Source organism: Hetaerina americana, unplaced genomic scaffold (genome assembly GCF_022747635.1).
Source record: "Hetaerina americana unplaced genomic scaffold, ioHetAmer1.1.p SCAF_4, whole genome shotgun sequence".
Taxonomy (NCBI): domain Eukaryota; kingdom Metazoa; phylum Arthropoda; class Insecta; order Odonata; family Calopterygidae; genus Hetaerina; species Hetaerina americana.
Window position 1 is genome coordinate 69,699,178 of NW_027286985.1, and position 19,240 is coordinate 69,718,417.

Consider the following 19,240-nt stretch of genomic DNA (forward strand, 5'->3'; position numbering starts at 1 on the left):
GCCTGGGAGGAGCTGCTTTGGAGAACTAAAATAATATCTCAATTTCACTAATTAACTGTGCTTTGTCCAAGTTTAATTGTTATGACTAGGTACAGGCATACATTAGTTTGCAATGAACATTTTTGAAGAATCACTTCCAATTATTTATAAAATTATTTCAAAATTTGAGTGATGGAAGAGAAATGAAGTAATGGGGAAGGAAATGATGTAGGGCAACTGAAAGAATTTCATGTATCATGCAATTGGTTACTCCGTAGTTATATTGCCATTATTTTTGTAGTGGTTTCAAATATGATAGGTCTTATTTCCTTTTGTGACTACCATAGCACATTGGGAGACAAATTCTATTTCAACGCAATGGTAAACCATAGGAATCGTCCCCTCTCAAATCGTGCAGTATTCATGGGGAGAGCGGAGTGTTGCCAGAAATACTCAAATTTCACTAAGTCCAGTTCAAAATTAGATGGTTAATGAATTAGACTAATTCTGCTCATTTTATTTTTTCATTTAATTATTGGTGAAGCAAAACCATGGCAGATGGACAGCTAAACAATTTCTCCATGACTTGAAATGAATGCTTGAAAGTTTCTGTGGTGAGAAATTATGAAAGTGTAATGACCCCACATTGGTATGCTAAATTCTAACAGCATATTCTGTGGACTATGAGCCATGGCTGATGTGAAGTTAAGACTTGTAACCATATTGTTTTGATTGAATAAGAGATAAGACCATGAATTTCTTCCAGTTGTAATCAGGACCAGACAGTACAAGCGCTCCTTTAAATCCATCAACATAAAATACCCCCTATATATAACATGAGCTTTATTTCTCTCTAAAGAAATAAGGTAATGAAATGCATGTAACTTTAATTTGAAATATTCCTCAAGATGAAAATACTTCCCAAGGAAGTAACCTTTTTTTGTACTTTTCTAAAAAACAACAAGTATTCTGATCACTCAAGTTTATTCGGTCTTCAGGGTGGGACTGATGAACTTCACTGCTTTGAAGCAAGGTTACCAATTAAAGTAGGTCCCTGAAGGCATGAGTTTTTACCTAAAACATCCGAACATAGTTAAGAAAATATTGAAATTGCATTTTATTGGCATAGATATTCACTCGTTTTGCTAAGTGCTTGACTGTCGTTGTCCTGTCCGTGATCCATGGTTTCCTTGTCCTTTTCCCATGAATAGTTCCTATAGTTTCTTTTGCAGCTTTTGATATCCCTTTTTTGATATATTTCCATTTTTTCTCAATAGTACTCAGCTCTTTTCCCTCAACCATGATTTTCTGTACAGCCTGCTGATAGACCTTCCTTGTCAACAAGTTAATGCTTCTACATTCCATTTCCTAAACTGCCACCGCTGCCCTATCTTTTTGAAACAGACACTACATTTCATAACAACTGAATTGTGAACAGAGCCTGCATCCGCTCAAACCTCAAATTATTAAATAAAAAATGGACCTCCAGTTGAAATGCATATTTTTCCAAAAAATGTTAACAAAAGAAATGCCAATTTTTGGTAGGTAGCACTAAAATCTTCCAAAAATGCTTCCTTATTTTATAGTACCTGGCTCTGCATTGAAGAAAAAGAATTTTTATTATAATTGTGCCATTGTGCAAGGAATTGTGGACTTATTTGAATTTTATATGAAATCTAGTCAATTAAAAGTTGAAGGATAAGCTTTCTTTCCTCTAATTTATGAAATGAATGATCATGACTGCTGCAATCACCACCAAGGGTTCACAAAAAATCTGTAAAAATAACTATTTTGGCTGAATACTGATAATAATAGTGAATTAATTTCCAGGGCTATTGAAGACAGGAAATGCAAAAGTACTCCATTAGATCATTTTATTCATCTCTGTACAAAACTACTTCATGAATACTTCAGTGATGACTGAAAGGAAAAAATTATCAAAATCAAGTCTATGAGCAGCACCTAAAAAATTGGAAATCAACTGCTTCAGACAGTATTGGGATTATTTAATTGGACAAATTTCTCCTGTGACCTAATTGCGTTAATTAATGCCTAGCTACAGTGATACCTTAGCCAATAGTAGAAAGAAGTTCTTCAGAGGGTAAGTCTGTGTTTTGTTGGTCATCATCTATAACGAAATATAAAAAGATACCCTGTAATAAATTAGATTCTGTTTTAGGAGTCTCAAGGATGAACCTTGACAAACGTGTGCACCACATGAACACCAACATATGAAACTGAACGTATTTTTTTGATACTTAACATCAACTTTTCTTTGTCATCAGCTGGTTCTCCAGTTGTTTTTTTCGATTATGTTCATTAAAAAGAAAGGATAAATCAGTCAAAAGATCACAGCCATCATCCATGGTATTTCCTTGGGTCTGGTTGGAAAGCGAATTATTAATTAATGCAGTTGTCAACGCTGTCCAGAACTGGTGCATATTGCAGTTGTGATTATCCCCAGTTTTGCCTAATAATATGGAAAATATTTTCTAAGGAACCTTGATTAAGGTTTCTTGTGCTGAGGTTCCAGAACTGCTTAGTTTTCAGTTCATCCCACAGCAATATTACTGCTATTATGACTGTTGACCACCCATATTGGGAAGGAAGGTGGATGACCTTTTCCTTTTTCCCAGGAACCTGATTTTGGCCAAGGCAGATTGCTGGTGATCAATATGAGGACTCCCATTCGGGACAGCTAACTCCAGAGTTTCTTGTATTGGTTATCCAGTGTCCTTCCTATTTAAGCTGTAAAAAGTTCAATCCACTTCCATTAGAAATTATGCTGTAGCCAATTTCCATTGGTTATCCATACCCAAAGCCCCTGCAAGAGCAAAATAAAGATGTACATGAGGCTAAAAAATAAATTCCAATATAAAAATGAAAACAAAATTTCATATCTCATCTCTTCCTACTAATTCATATACTCCTGTGGCAACATGATTTCTAAAAAATTGAGCCACTAAATTTACATGCATATTCTGGAATGATATTGGGGACAAATGAGCCTCTGTGAGTTTACAGACCTAATATAAATGCAACATGATTAAGGTAATAAATACATCATACACCAAACTATTATTGCCAATCAGATTATAAGAGCAACAGAATCAGGTGGTTATAAAATCAATTTTGAACAATGATATTGTAAAAAAGGTTTCCATGTGAATTGATTACCCTTTTCAAAGCTTATTTGATAATTTTTAATAATAATATTTAATTGCATAATTAACTCATCATAAACAAGGAAAGGCCACTGAAAATTATCGATCATGCCCGCAACAAATCATTATTCCCCATTAACCACTCATCATATTTTGGTGATAAATATATACATATATGTGTGTGTGTATACATAAACATCAAATGGTCTTGAAATTATCTACGTGCACACATTCTGAGTAAGCTTTTGATCTCTTAACATTGGAAAAAGTAAGTGAGTTACTGTGTACTTGAGTTACCTGTGAACATTACAATTTTGCTACCTTTTAGGAATCCTCATATTTCAGTGCCGCAAAACATTCCCAGGCCTCAAGATTTCTCATTGCTTTAAGAAATGATGGTTTTACTTTATGTTTAATCTTGTAGAGGATGGTTTTCATGTTCTGCCTTATACAATATTGACCTTGGGAAGCATTGCTGCCTGCGCTCATGGAAACATGGTTTAGATGAGTATATATGTTGTACATAGATCTCATTATCCTGGGAGACAAATTGAATTTCCATTCTTTAACTGCTTGCTATGCAAAAATTGACCCCTCTCCATCATGAGGATGTAAATGTTAGGATTTTCCCATCATAAACATTTTGGATATTTTTAAACCTTCTAGTGCATCTGATGAAGTCCACCAAAAATGGTAGTGTCATGATTAAACATTCTTGGCAATAATAGGTTATTTTACCCATTTCAATAGAGCATATTAAATTTCTATTTTCATAATTCTTCCAGTAAAACATTTTGAGCCTTAAGAAGCATTTGAGTTTATTTATTCAGTTGTTTTGATGATTTACTGGTTTCAGTCGTGGAGCAAGGGCCTGGTTCATATGCTCCATAAGGAGAAAGATCTCTGACTTCCCAATTTTGACTTTTCCCAATTTTTTTTTATATAACTAGGAGAGACTAAAGGAATCTACCGGGTAAAAAAAGTGAGGATTGGGGGACTGGAGAAATATCCCACTCCTGTATTATTCTACTCCCAAAAAAAAACCTCAAAAATTGCCATAATATTAATATTGATAATGGTAAAAGTTCATCTTCCTCATTTTCCCTAGGTTCTCCAGTAATTCCATCAAGGCATTTCACATTCATGAAAAGAATAAGGATACATTTTTCATAGAGAGCTATGAAAGGCCCAGTTATGCAGTCCACATCAAGTGATAGGGCATAATAGAAGTGAAGGGTTTATCTGAACTGTGATTTAGTAATAACATGAAGATTATGATTGTGGAATGATAGATGCACCACCTTTTAAGCTCCTGGAGCCTGTTGTTTTTTTAATTAAATCAGTTTAAATTTATGGTAATAACCCACTGGATGTATTTCCCAATCTTCATCAACTGATATTAATATTCCCTTTTTCATTCAAATAAATGGGGTCATAATTTTTTTAAAAGTCTACCATATTTAAGTAAAACCAAAGCTTTATCTGTTACAGATGGGTCATCTCTTAAGGATAACTGAATATGCGGAGAGTTACCTTTAAGTGTGCATATTCCTGGGACTCAGTTAAGATATCCTTTATAGATAAAGTTGTTCCTCAGTTGACCAGACAGAGTTGTTCTTCATGGCCAGTTCATCCCCCTGCAGTAGAAAATGATGTGTCAGTCCTATGTGACAATTTTGGAATCTTACCAGCTTTATTTTTTCCTGGATATATCCCTCCTCTAAATAGGCAAAGTAGCCCTCTTATCCTGATGCAATATGGTAGAGTAGAAGAGATGGGGTCATATGAATTGTGATTTAATATTCAGATCTAATAAATGGTCAATCAAAGAACTCAGTCTGAAGAGTGGACCTGAAGAGGAATGAGTATGTATTTCAGCTGGGGAGGAAACTAAATAAAGGTCAGTTATCATTCTTTAGTGCTACCTACAGAAATAACTAAAACCAAGAATTGGGTATGCAAGAAAAAGGAGAAGCACAGGAAATGTTCCTTTAGATATATATTGGACCACCTTATTGTTGGGAACTTACTGGTAGTTTTCATTAGGCTATGAAATATGAAATACCATAATTGGTGTATGGATTATGTCACATAATTGGTCATGTTTTACAATTGTGCTGCATGTTGCTGGTGGTGTGAAATATTATTTTCTTTCCCAGTTCCTTTATTATGACCACCAAATATTAATTTAGCTTGCATTTTATGAATAACTGTTTCTTTGAAGTAAGAGACTTCTAGTTTAGGATATTTTAATGCTGTCTCCTTATTCCTGAATACCAAATTCTCTGTACACCTTATCAGATTTAATTACTTGCTTTCCTTCCTTTGAGTGGACATGAACATTTTGAGATTATTACAGGAGAATATGATTTGTACTGGGTATAATGCAGGCATTACAAGGGATATGTATACTTATACCATATACTTCTGTATGTAAAGCTACAGTTTGCTGTACTGTTGAAGGAGTTGAAGATTTTTAATTCTCAATACTGCAGAAGTTATTTTAATTCTGTTTGCTGCATTACTAAGGAACCTGATTATATCTATGAGGGTATACACATTACACCACAAGACACTTCAAGGTTGTGTGGTGCTCAGTGCTAGGACAGTACTAATATAATAGATTGCAGCTATTTGCAAAAACAACAAAAAAATGCTTAAGCACACCCACACAGACATATATCAATGCAAAACTTATTTTAACTTACATACATGTGTACTAGCAACTAATATACACAATTGCATAAACCTACAAATGCATTTCATGTCTATGCAACATTTAATCTTGTTCCTGCTGTAACATTGACTTGGATTTTTACTGTTATGATTGCTAGCTGTTGGAGGAAAATATGAATATTTATATCCATTCATAATGGAGTCTATCTCTTTTATCTTGATTAGTGGTCTATCCTGCCAAAATAATGTGGGGCCATAATAATTCCCTTTGTGTCATCGTAAACTCATTTATTCTGAACCTTCCTAAAAGTCTCAGACTTGCTTGTTCCCTTTGCATCTCAACTGGATCCCAGCCTAATTCCTCTTGTGGGAGTGCTGGAAATCATTTTAGCTCAGGCGGTGCTAGGAAATACTAATAAAGCACATATAAATGAACAGCAGATTTATTCTGAGTGCTGTGGATAACAGACCAAGGTCAACGCGGTAAGATATATGCCATGGGCGAAACGTGCACAAGAGGGATGGACACTCGACTGGGGTTGAGACGTGACTGCTTCCACGTGGATCAAAATGCCTCCTCGTGGGTCGTGCCCAGGGTGACACCTCGCGGCAGACCCCTGAATCGCGCAAAAAAATGAACCGCCACACCTCTCTTAGATTTATCAAATTTTTTATCTACAATTTCTCCTAAGGAGCCCAAATACTTGAGGCATATCCCAATCACAGCCTAACTAAAGCAAAATAACATCTTTTTAACTTTCACACTAAATTTACCCACCACCTCCCCAATGAAGGTGAATTTCTTTCAGGTGAAATGGCATATTATTCTGATATGCGCAATCCATGTTCATTATATTAATTTTGGTGTGTAATTAAAGTTATAAGCCAGTGGCTGCGATGGTCAGCTTCATAAATCTGGCTATTAGAGAAAATACCAGAAAAATATGGAAGCTTAGAAATGTGTTCAAGCAAAGGAGAAAAGGAACTGTGCTCAGGCTTATTCTAGTCTCAAAACTACTAAACTTATTGCTGCTCATGTGGTGAGATCACCTTGTTCATATGGGTACTTTTCTTCAATGAGAATGGAAACAATCAAGGTAATTCATGATATTTTTTGGGACTGGGTAGATTACAATCAACAGAATGGCTCTCTTTAGAGGTTATTAATTTGTAAAAATATGGAATGGTACTTGATTAATGACAAGCACAGCATGACACTGTGCTGGATTAAATACATTGTGCTTTTTCATGCCACTGCAAAATGTCTATTAGGGCATTTCATAACATTCGTGACATTATGAGAAAGGGAGTGAAATGTGTGCTTGACTGGCAAACAGGTGGTGTTGTTACTGAACCAGACAAGTGCGGTAAAGCTTAGGGAAGTCATATTTACAGTGTGGATGATGAAAGAAAAAACCAATCGAAAGGATTAAACAGCAGCATCCTTTATTGCATGTGCTATGAATGAACACCAAGGAGACATACAACCTGTCACCTGTAGGATATTAGCTGTGGCATCTTCAATAGGGACTTTAATCTGTGCTTGGAGCCAACAAAGAGTGATGCATGTGCTTATTGCATTAAGGAAATCAATGATATTACAAATGCAAGCGACTCTGATTCATTAGATGGCTTGAAACTAGAGAAAGTTTTGCATTTGCTATGTGCTAAAATTGTATATACTCTTATAAAATCTCTGAAAAATGTAACTGACACATGGTTTTTTAATTTTTTTAATTTTATTTTCAATTTGAGTTGTTTATTTATTGATTTACTTCATGTATCCTCTTTAATTTCCCTCATCCATCCTTTGTCCATGTATAAGAGTACGGCTGGGGTTGACTCTTCCCATAATGACACATGGTTGTTGTATTTTTTGTTGACACCTCACCAACTCGTAAGTTGTACAGGATTATAAGCAAAAATTGTGGACTTGTAACTTGTGTTTGCACAATGTGAACTGAACATAATGTCAATGTGTTTGTTGAGTTAGGGTGCAGAAAAATGTGGTGGCTCTTTGGAGACAGGTAGTTGCCTGATTCACAACATCAGTATTAACGCCATGCTGCTCTGAAGAAATTAATATCATATAGTCATAATTGTGGGGGGACAAAATAAAAATAGCGACATGGTTCTAGTGTGCCTTAAAAAATAACACGAGGAAAGTTTTGATGACATTGAACATTACTTATGATGCCAGGTTATTGTTATTGGCCTTATTTGGACTGGAATTTTGGTCTCATTGAGATGGGAATAAAAGAAATGCAAGTATATTCTGAAGACCATTTTACCATGCTAATTTGAGATTGTCACACTATAAGATCATTCACGGATAGAATGGATAAATCCTTCTTCTTGGACTATAGTACTCTACAAGATTTCATTAAAAAGGGGAACAGTGCGAACACCAGTTCGAAGGATGTTAAGGCTTTCCTGTATTCTAAGAAGTATTAACAAGGATATCCTATCAAGCTAACCTTTGAAAATACTTCACCTATGCCAGTCAGGTTACAGAAGCATAAGTCCAAGACATGACTGGCCCATCTTTCATTTATTAACAAAATGTACAAAACTGATATTCAACTATAGTGAAGCTAAGTCATGAAAGAGTGGGAGATCTCAAAGACCCACTGGTTTACATACCACGACATCTAAAAAGGTTTTTCAAAATGCTCTTTCCCTACAGGGATAAAAAAAACAGTAATCTTTGAAGAAGATGATTTGAATGTTGATGTTTTGGACCATTAAAATCATTACTTCCTTTACTTACGTCACAAATACGAGAACATAAAGGAAGTCAGAAAAATTTTATCACTGAACCTAAGGGACACAGGTGAGTTTTCATCATTTTCACCTTCATCCCATTAAAGAATATGATAATTAATACCATTTAATTGTTGGCTCATCCTCGCCACATCAGAAGCCTCTTTAAGAGTAATGAAATCATTTTTAAGGGTGTTGCTATGAAACAAATTGAAATTTGTTCATTCGAAAACAGGAATGGAAGTTCATAGAAGCGAAGGAAAAGTTATAATTCAAGTAAGGGTGAACTTGGTAATTGTTTAAAGGGTTTTTGTTTATTGTAGGATATAGGTTCAGAGTTTGCTTAGTCCAAGAGAAGAGATGATGGGCGGAATGGTTTTCCCAATGATTCAGTTGTGAAATGTTGAACAGTGAAGAGCTTGGGTTTAGCTGGGACAGTCGAGAGGAATAACTCTGACTTAAAATCAAGAAATTGTATTTGGACTGTAGGGGAACTCACTAGCCTATTGAATCACCATCAGTGTCTATTATCAGTGTGAGAAGAGTCTGAGTATATCTCATGATAGAAATGTATCATCTTCATCAGCTGCAGTTTGCACCAGATGTGCACATTATAGATTAAAGCGTCACAATTCTTTCACACTCCAAGATTAACGGTTGAATAGTGATGAATCCCCTTTCTCATTTATAAGGCACTAGATCTTGCCAGAAACCCACAGGCAGCATTGGGAGGGAAATGGCCCCCAATCTTTGACTAACTACTTTCACTTGTCATAGGGTTGCGTGGTGAGCTCTGTCCTCATTTATCAAATTGCTTTCTGGTTGATTGATTGCTATAGCTGTTCCAAGATTATGCCATGTAGTGATTCAATGGTTTTTTCAAAATTTATGGACAGAAATTTGTGTTTAACAGAAGAATTTTGCAAAAACAAGTTTTGTTGAAAGAATTACTGTAGAGTCCGATTACAAAGTAACAAAGAAAATACCCAGGTAATAATAAACATATACATCTGGTACAAGTGGAAGAGTTTCGCTATTTAGGCAGTAGGATTGGTAGTCGTGGAAGATGCAAGAGGGTTATAGTTAGCGGAAAAGGATTTATTAGAAACAAGAGATTGAAAGTAACAATGGATGGAGCAACTAGGTATTACTTAACAATGAAATACTAACTGTCGAAAAGGATTATTGCTTACATTTTATAAAATTAAAACTAACACATATTTTAAAAAATGAAGGATGATTTTTAAGTATTTTTTTATAATCATTGTATATTTTTTTAGTTTATCATGAAATATTTTATTTTTTATCATTTTTGATTTTAGTGTTGACATGACACTGCATCTTTCGATAAAGACTGATTTAGGTATTATGATTATGGATTATAATCACTGTATAGTTCTTACAGTAATGCAGGTTCATTTAATTTTAAAAATATCTATTCTAACAATTAAGGAAAAAACAGAATACTGATGAGATGATTATGAAGATAGATCAGAAAAAGAAATAGAAGAATGTACACAAAGTTAGATAGAAGAAAGTACAAAGATATAGATAATAAACTGAGGGGGGGGAATGGAAGAAGCATGGTAGAAGATGCTATGTGAGGATATGGAAAATGTAAAAAGAAAATGTGAAAGTGATGAGCTGTTGGAAAAGGTAAAAGCATTAGCAGATATTAAGAGCTGAAAATTTGGGCACACTTCACTAATTTTTATTTAATGTACTAGTAAAGATACTTCAGGAATCTTATTGATTGAGATTATTTTCTTTGGAAAATAATCATTCAAGCCAGTTAAAATGTTTTTAACTTTTTACTCTTTTAAACAAGTATTTAATAATCACTAATATATTTTATCCTAAATTGACACAGGAAAGCACTCTTTTTATTTTCTCTTTTGCTTATGTTAATACATAACTCTGACTATAATTTATAGTAGTCTACCATTTAAGGTAGGTTTTGAATGGACAATAAGTCTAATCGCTACTAGTAAAGCCTCACCCAGCACAACACAGCATGACTCTCTACAATACAGTGAACCATTCTTCAATTCAACATACTTCCTGCATTCCTTGATTCTATCCAAAATACTATACTTTACCTACCCCTTCCTTATTGGCCCACTATCCTTGGAATTTCTTTTGCTAGTTTTTCCTTCCATTAATTTTAACTTTTCCATCCTTTGCCACACCCTAATTTCAAAAGCCTCAATGCACACCTATTAACATGCTGCAGTGACCAAGTTTCCAATCTATACAAATCCATCATCTCTACCAAATTTTTCACTCATTTTCTTAACAATCTTATTCAAGCCAGTTGTTCAATTCCCTTCTAGAGCAAGTCTCTTTCCTAAAGCAATTCTTCTTCTTATCTTCCTGCTACTTTGATCATCTTGGTCCTAAACACTGCCAAGATAAGTAAAATTTTCCACCTGTTCTAGTTTTCTTTCCTGTTGAATACTAATCATATTGCTCTAATTATTCATTTTGTCTACATACAGCTGAGTCCATAATAATAATAGGAACATTAGGAAAATAATTTATTTATTAAAGAGGCATTTGAAGATAATTGATAACAAATACATTGAGTGAATATGTGAAGAAGATATAAACAGACTTTCATATGGAACAAAGCACTTCATGGTTATGAGTCCTGGTTTATGAGGCAATAAGATTAGCATAAGATTTTATGCTTTTGAGATTTTTGTGGGTTGAATAATAGAGAAAATAATTTGAACTTAGAGGATGAAAAACCCTGGGTTTTAAATATGGTGAGTGAAGAGGAGAAGTTACAGGTGAAAATATGAAAAAGGCAGACATAGTGGATGGAAGAAATATTGAAAGACAGTGGGATGTTGAAGGCCACGATAGAAATTTTATTGAATGATCAGGGCGGAGGATGGAAGCAAATATTATTATTTAGGCAGCATGAAGACAGAAGAAATGAAGAAAGAAATAATTTAGGGCAAAGAAATAGAACATTCTCGCAACAGGTACTTAGAAAGAAATCATTAGTCAATAGGGGCTTTCCAAAGCCTTATTTTAAATAGGTATAATGTCTCAATGACTATTATTATTGATAATCTACAGGTTAGGTTAGTTTTTGGATGTACACAAGCTATCAAATGGTACAGCAATAATTTCCTTGGCTCTTCTAGCAAAACTCAACCCAGCATCTTATCTGTAAAAAAGCCCCTCTTCATCTCCACCAACTTCCTTCCTCCCTGCATTCCATCCAACATCCCTATCCTATTTCTACCTCTTCCTCGTTTTCCTAACATTCTTCACCCTATCACAAGTCTTCAACATCTCATTCCTAATCAAAACACTGAATTTATCTTTGCTGCCTCCTTTTTATTTCTCCCAACAATCCTCTTCCTCCCCCCCCCCCCACTATGCCCAGCACCTCCATGCTTGTTTTCATTTCTTTCCATTTCACCTTTTCCATGCATCTCCACACCCACATTTCAAAAGCCTCCAATCCATGGCTATCATCCTCCCTCAATTACCATGTTTCCACGCCATACAAAACTACGCTCCATATCAAAGTTTTGACGAGCATTTTCTAAATCAGTGTGGTAAGTGCTCTGAAATAACTAAAAAAAAGCTTTTTTGACGTGCCCACTCGGGATTGGAATGGTGCGAAGGGAAAGGAGAATCTGACCAAGAAAAAAAACGTAAATGGTTCACCATTAGCAAAAAACAGTCAACTGAAAAAAAATTGTTCCTGCCCCTTCCCCATAGCTCCATGTGACATTCCTTTAATCTCCCTCCGCAAAATCTACCCCTGTTATGAGATCTCCTGGAGAAAGACCTCAATTTTCCCTTCTTTCACCCGCCATCCAATCTAATTCTAAACAAGGTTGCAGCGAAAGAATTGAAATTGACTGCCTTGTGCACTGATTCACGAATAGTCATAATGAAAAGGGCGCAGCCATTAAAAATAACCGGAAAGAATTAATGCCTTACTTTCTTCTCAATTTGATGGTCAAATTGTAAATTTCCCGTAATGGCTGGTGAGTTAACATCCTTTGACCTGCCTCTGACGTATTGAGCGTGTGCAGTTGTAAACCGTGCGGGGTGTCAACACGCTAGTATTTCCTTAACGTGTTTACTGATCGCCGAATTATCATAACCTCTCTTCAGTTATATTCCATATTCTCCGACTCTAATCAAAATATTTCGGTCCGTTTGGATCCTTGTATGCCTTACAGACCTTTCGTTTGGCCTACATTTTTTCTGAGGAGCACACGCAAGACACTTTAGTTAGATGTGGCTGCCCTCGCCTTATTTGGAAATGCCTTGTGCAAGATTTGTGTTGGATGTACAAAGAAAGTCCATATGATTCTTTGGTTTAATTCTACCATGAAAAATTTCCAATTAAATTACTATCGTAGCTGGCTGCGTAGATTTTCGCGGCGGTGGCTTGAAGAATTCTGCATGTCCGGGTTTTCACCGCGTTGTTGTTTGAAGCCGACAACAGTTTCGCCGAAGTTTCATCCGGCGTCTTCAGGTTCTTCGACCTGAAGACGCCGGATGAAACTTCGGCGAAACTGTTGTCGGCTTCAAACAACAACGCGGTGAAAACCCGGACATGCAGAATACTATCGTAGCTTTTTCCGGTAACAGTGACGGTGAAGTTTTCGAATTGAATTATTTTGAGGAAATTCATATTTTGCATAGATTATTTGTAGTGCAGAGTCATTGCACTTCACCTTTTCCATGCAAATTGTGTTCTTTAAAATGGAAAGGTCACACTTTGAAATTTATTGGCACTCCAATTTCTCGTATTTCAAAGTAATGTGAAAAATTTACGATAAAAATTGCTCGCTTTCCTTGTTTCTCGACAGAGGCTTCTAAAAAAATTGACAGTGGGTAAATTTATAAAGAGTTTTATTGATAAAAAGCGCTCAGCTCATCCAAGAAAAATCGCATGATTCATTGATTTGGTCAATTAGTAATCTTTAAAAAATTGCTTTTATTCAAGGGGAAGAATTTTATGGAAGAAGGGAACTATGGCCACGGGACGCGGAGGAACTCTTCGCTCCTTTGGTTCGGGATCGTGCGAAGCGGATGAGACCTTCAGGCAGCGACTATGGAAATTCACCTCAGGTATGAGTGATAAAGAAAAATCGGGTATTTTTTATTGCGAAATGTATCGTGGATTCCGTCCGATTTTGATTCAGGCACTTCTTGCATGCTCATTTTAAGAGTAATAAAATCCATTAAAAATATTTATCGTCCCAACTCAGTAGCGCCTTTTTTCATATGCGAGGATAGGCTGAAAAGTAATGCACACATGCTTATAGAGCGCGAACAAAAACAAATACAAGGTCGGCTGAAAAGTACATTAAATTAAAATTATTAAGTTTCAAAATCATATATTTACTATTCAACACAGTCACCGTTAAGGCTAACGCATTTCTCCCAACGTGTAACAAGTTTTTTCATTCCGTCACTGAAAAGCTCTACCGACTCTTCTCGAATCGTGGACTTGACATCTGCCTTCAACTCATCGTCCGAGGTGTAACGATTACCCTTGAGGTATCTCTTGAGTTGAGGAAAAAATCGGGGGAATAAGGAGGGTGTGGAATCGGTTCAAATCTTAGATTTCGCAGAGCCTCTCCAGTTGCGCGCGAGGTGTGTGGACGGGCGTTGTCATGTTGCAAGATTATTGGCGCCACGCTGCCTTTAACACGGCAAACTTCTCCTTTGGGTATTCCAATTTGGTTTGCGATACGCTTTTGAGTGATTCGCCGGCCACTTTGAATCAAATCTTCAACGAGTTTCCGATGTTTATCGTCTGTCGCAGTGATCGGACGTCCGCTGCGTATTTCATCAACTATTATGTATGGCTTTTCCAGGCCCGTAACCACGAAATTTTACTACCCATCGATTTAAAGTAGACCTATCAACAACATTGTCACCATAAACAGCCTTTAAACGACGATGAATCTCAGTTGGAGTCACTTTTTCAGTAGTTAAAAATTCGATAACAGCACGCTGTTTAATTCGCGTTGACATAGTAGTATAACACCTCTCTGTACTTCCGCTTCTCTGAAGACAGTGGATGAATGTAACAACCTCGAACCTGAGCATACATCTTGAGGGGCAATGTTACTTCCACATGCCACGAGGATTGCTTATGAAGGTCATTTTGCAGGAGGTCTACAAGCATGCGTGCATTAGTTTTCAGCCTACCCTCGTACAACTGTAACTTAACGTAACAGCGAGGGAGCACCGTTTATATATGCGACATCTCAGTTAAAGGATTAAACAAAAGAGTTTTATTTTTTAACTTAAATTTTCTGGCAACTCGTACGCTAACTGAATGTTAAGCTGTAAATATAAGGGTGCAGCATCTTTTTATCAAGGGAAAAGTATACATTTATTTTAAAGTTCAAGTCTTACTACTGCAAATCTTAATATTTTGGCTTTTTTCGTTCTCAATCGTCTTGAATCCAATAAATATGGAAACCCTATTATCTGTTTGTCAAAGGGAGCTCAAAGAGCCAAAAAAATAACTCCGAAGGAACTCCTCCGATGGTCTAAAATCTGCGCCAGTATTGGGGAATTTGATGTGTATCCGATGCGATTTTGCAACAGCTAGCCCTTTGATTTTACGTTTGGCACCCATAGCCGATGTCAAACTTCATTTGAGCTGACAAGGGGGTAAAATATCCCGTTTGAAACGACGGTGGAAGCTTTATGAAAATCTTTTTGCAGGTGCCTTGATTTCCAGGGTGGGGACTTGTCTTATCTCACTCGGACGAGATTATAATGAAATCCGCCGACTTGACTTTTCTAGGTCATCGATGAATCGTGACACTTTACGATCGGCTCAGAAATATTCACTGCGACATGATAGTATTTTAGCCGCCTTGCGCAACGTGGGTCGCTTCTATCTTTTTTCCTCCAATATCCGACATCGGACTATGGAACGTTCCATTGGTGATAACCCATAGTTTTGACTCCAGAGCGGGGAGTCGGGGAGCGGGGTCATTTCACTTTTCTCATTGCTCATGCGTAAGGATAAAAAAAAATCGCGAAGGTGATTATTCGTTTGTGTGGGAAACTTTACGTTCTCTTTGCTCATTTGTTTCTTCTGCTCATCTTTTTACTCGCTGATATCTGGATACAACTCCCATTTTTTATGCTTGGAGTACACGGATCTTTGATCAAATTACCTTAATCGATCATTTTTATCAATCTACCGTCATTTGATTACGCTAAGAGTTGAGGTTAGAGTAATCAAATGAAAATTATTTTGTGAAGGCTTAAGGGAATTCAAGTGGTGAAGGTGAACGACCTTAATTATATTTCTGCTGGAAATGCTCGACACAAAATACATTTTGTAAGTAACCAATGCTAATTTAGTAACTCGTATGTGTCTTTAATATTCCAAAAATTAGGAAGATTTGGAAATCTTCAAAGAACTGCGGGAGATGCCAGGACAATAAATTAACGGAGTTTAGTTAATGCATATTACCTTAATTAAATTCAGAAATAGGAAAAATTCATTTCTAAAATTCAAAAGGTAAAAAGACATTCTCCCTGACTGATATTCGAACCCGGATCCATCGATGTCCACTGGGTGCTTTAGCCAATTAAACTTCCGAGGCATTCTCCAACTCTTCAAAATTTTAGGGGCTTTAAAGAAACAAGATTTTGTGAAGAAATACCGTGCATGTCACTGGTATTCGTAGTCCTGCGCGTAGCGCCACAGTCCACGAAGCTAAAGCTAACGTTTTAGACACAAAGGTGTTTACCTTAAACTAATTCAAATAAATTCGGGAGGTGCCACGGCAGTAACTTTTAACGGAGTCATCCGCTAATACTCAAATCATTTGACAGCTAATGGAGATTGGATGATGACTGCACGAGTCAATTTGTCGCCATAGTTGATGTATTAATGAATAGTGATGAAAAATAATTAAAACACCAATTCATGCGTAGTTCTAAAAGAGGTTTGTAGTAAATAGGTAGTTATTTAGCACTCTATAAGGTTCTGTTATATTTAAAACGTACTCTAAAGCGTATTTTGGACTATTTTTTAGGCGCCAATCAGCGAAAATATACGATTTCTGATTCTTTTAAATCACATATCAATTAATATCACTTAACGAAGGCTGGCAGGTACCGTTATGTTGACGCTATTGCAACTCGTCTATGATTGCGCACGTGATGTCACTTTTCCTTGAGAATGACACATATGTATTTCTTGCATTCATTACACTCTAAAGCACCATTAATCCATAATTCCTCTACTGCTTGTCCCTTATTTCAACCGGACCATGCACCAAGTCTTTGATTTTTGATGTTAGGTTCTTTGGAAACGAAAACGGAGGTGCAGTTGTCTCTTAGCTCGTCATTTGATAGAGTGCGCTCACAACTACGAAACAAGAAATTTATAAGAAGATGAAATGGACCCAACATCTCGATGCGTCCTCTTCAAAACTCGTTTTCACCATATGAGCTCGTTGAAATTAATGCTATGAGATTTATTGGAATCACTCGCCATACTCGTTTGTTAAAAGGTAACATATTACTAAATGATCAAGTACATATGCAATATTTCACCGGATAAATAATATTTCGTAAATCATAATGCCACCGCCAACCTTTTTCCGAAATGTCCCTGTGTTCCTTTCAAACGCCCCGCCAACTTATCCGATATTCTCAAATCAACCAATCCACTCCTTAAATCTTTGTCCCGTCCCAAAACTACTCCCATGTCATGCAATAAACCTAGATGCAAAACATGCCCTATTTTCAAAATCAAAAATCCATCCCTCTCCCACCCGCTTTTTAACTCTCTCCCTCCTCTACTTGCACATCTAGCAACATAGTTTATCTGCTGAAGTGCCAACTTTGCCCTGCCTTTTATATTGGCCAGTGTACTACACCCCTTATACTAGAATTAACAACCACCGGGCCTCATGCAAGAATTCTTCCCTGATTGATATGCTCCCTATTGATATCCCCAAACACGCCTCCGAAAACAACACTCCCTTTGATAAATTCTATAGTGTAGCCATCTTAGCATCCCTCCCACCCTCTGATCCTCCACTGAAACTCAAAACATTAGAGCAATCCTTCATCTGGCTCTGGGAGTCCTGGAATGGGCCAGAAATCAATATTAGGCATTAATTATCCTGCTCCAAACATATTTTCATCCCCCCTCCACCCCAATCACCTTCTGCATTTTCCCCAACCTTCTAACGCTTCCCCTCCAAACCCTTCCCTGCCTTTTTTATGAACTTGCATTTTTTAAGGAGGAAATCCTTTCGTGGTCTCACCTTGCAATTTAATGCAATATTAGAGAGAAACATTCATTGATGATATTAAGCGAATACGATTTTTAGTTTTAGGTAGGTAAGAGTCGGGCATGTGACCTTTTTGCCTCTGGCTCCTCCGACCCTAGGTTCCCCAAGGGTTGTGTGACGTTTTTGCTGCGCAGGTACGAATTTTTTACGAATTGGGCAGCTTTCCAATGTGAATTGAAAAATAAAGATATGGTATGTTCATGCGATGACCCATTGCATCATAGAAACGAGGAGAAAGTGTAATGCGATATCCTGCGTTGAATATCGACTCTCGATTTAAAGATATTGAGGCGAAGAAGATATAGTAAGTAGAAATAGTCATGTCGTAAATATTGAATTAATATTAATTAATCTTAGATCAAAATATATTCTTCAATTTCCTTGATGCTGACGTAATCGGAGGACCGAATTACTTAAAGATTATGTATATACGCATCGATATATATTGACTTAATGAGTATCATTAATATCAATTATGGATATCTCGATGTTGATAATGTTTTTGAAGCAATAGCACAGCTCCAGTTCTATATATTTTGCGATATAGACTCGGAACTCGATGTCTCCCGGTTGCATCGCGTCGTCTCGCTCAGATTTGAGTACCGTTCGCCCGGTCGGCTTCAGTAATTCTGTTCTAAACCTCAGTTTGTCTTAAGGTCTTTCGCCTGCGCATATGTGTGCTTATTCGTGGGTTGAAGGATTTTGGACTTGATCCCATTTCGCGGGCAGCTCCGGGGGTCTTGCCAGGAACGTTGAGATTACTGGAAATTACTCTGTGGGAGAATCCGTAAATATTCTCCTTTTGCAATGACTTTAGACCATAGCGCCCCCTCCTCGTGTTTGACAGAGCATGTCGTGAGATGAGATTGGGGATGAGGTGCAGGGATGTGTCGCTGATTGAGTGACGTCATATGGAAGCGCTTGGGTTTTGCACGTGGCAGATACAAAAATATAAACGTGGTGTCCACATAACTGGAAACAAATTTGAAAACCCGTGGAATCTCGGGGAATTTAGCAAATATACTGGAAGAATCGGTGCTTGAAATTTACAGTTTATTTAGGGAAGTTCCCCGTCTGTCACTTTCGAATGCATTTGAGAGGAGATACTAATTCGCGCCAAGTTACTCTTGTTCTGCTTCCCACAGACCTTACCATACCTGACCTCTAATGAGACTGTACATACTGAGGCAGCGGTTCGTGCCATATGATGAATTAAGACCTATTAATTTTGTATCCTTAATGCTGTTTTTTTCATACTCTGGGATCCACCACTAAGGTATGTTGCAGGGAGTGATTATGCAACATTTTCCCACGAACCATAAGGGAAGAGAATAA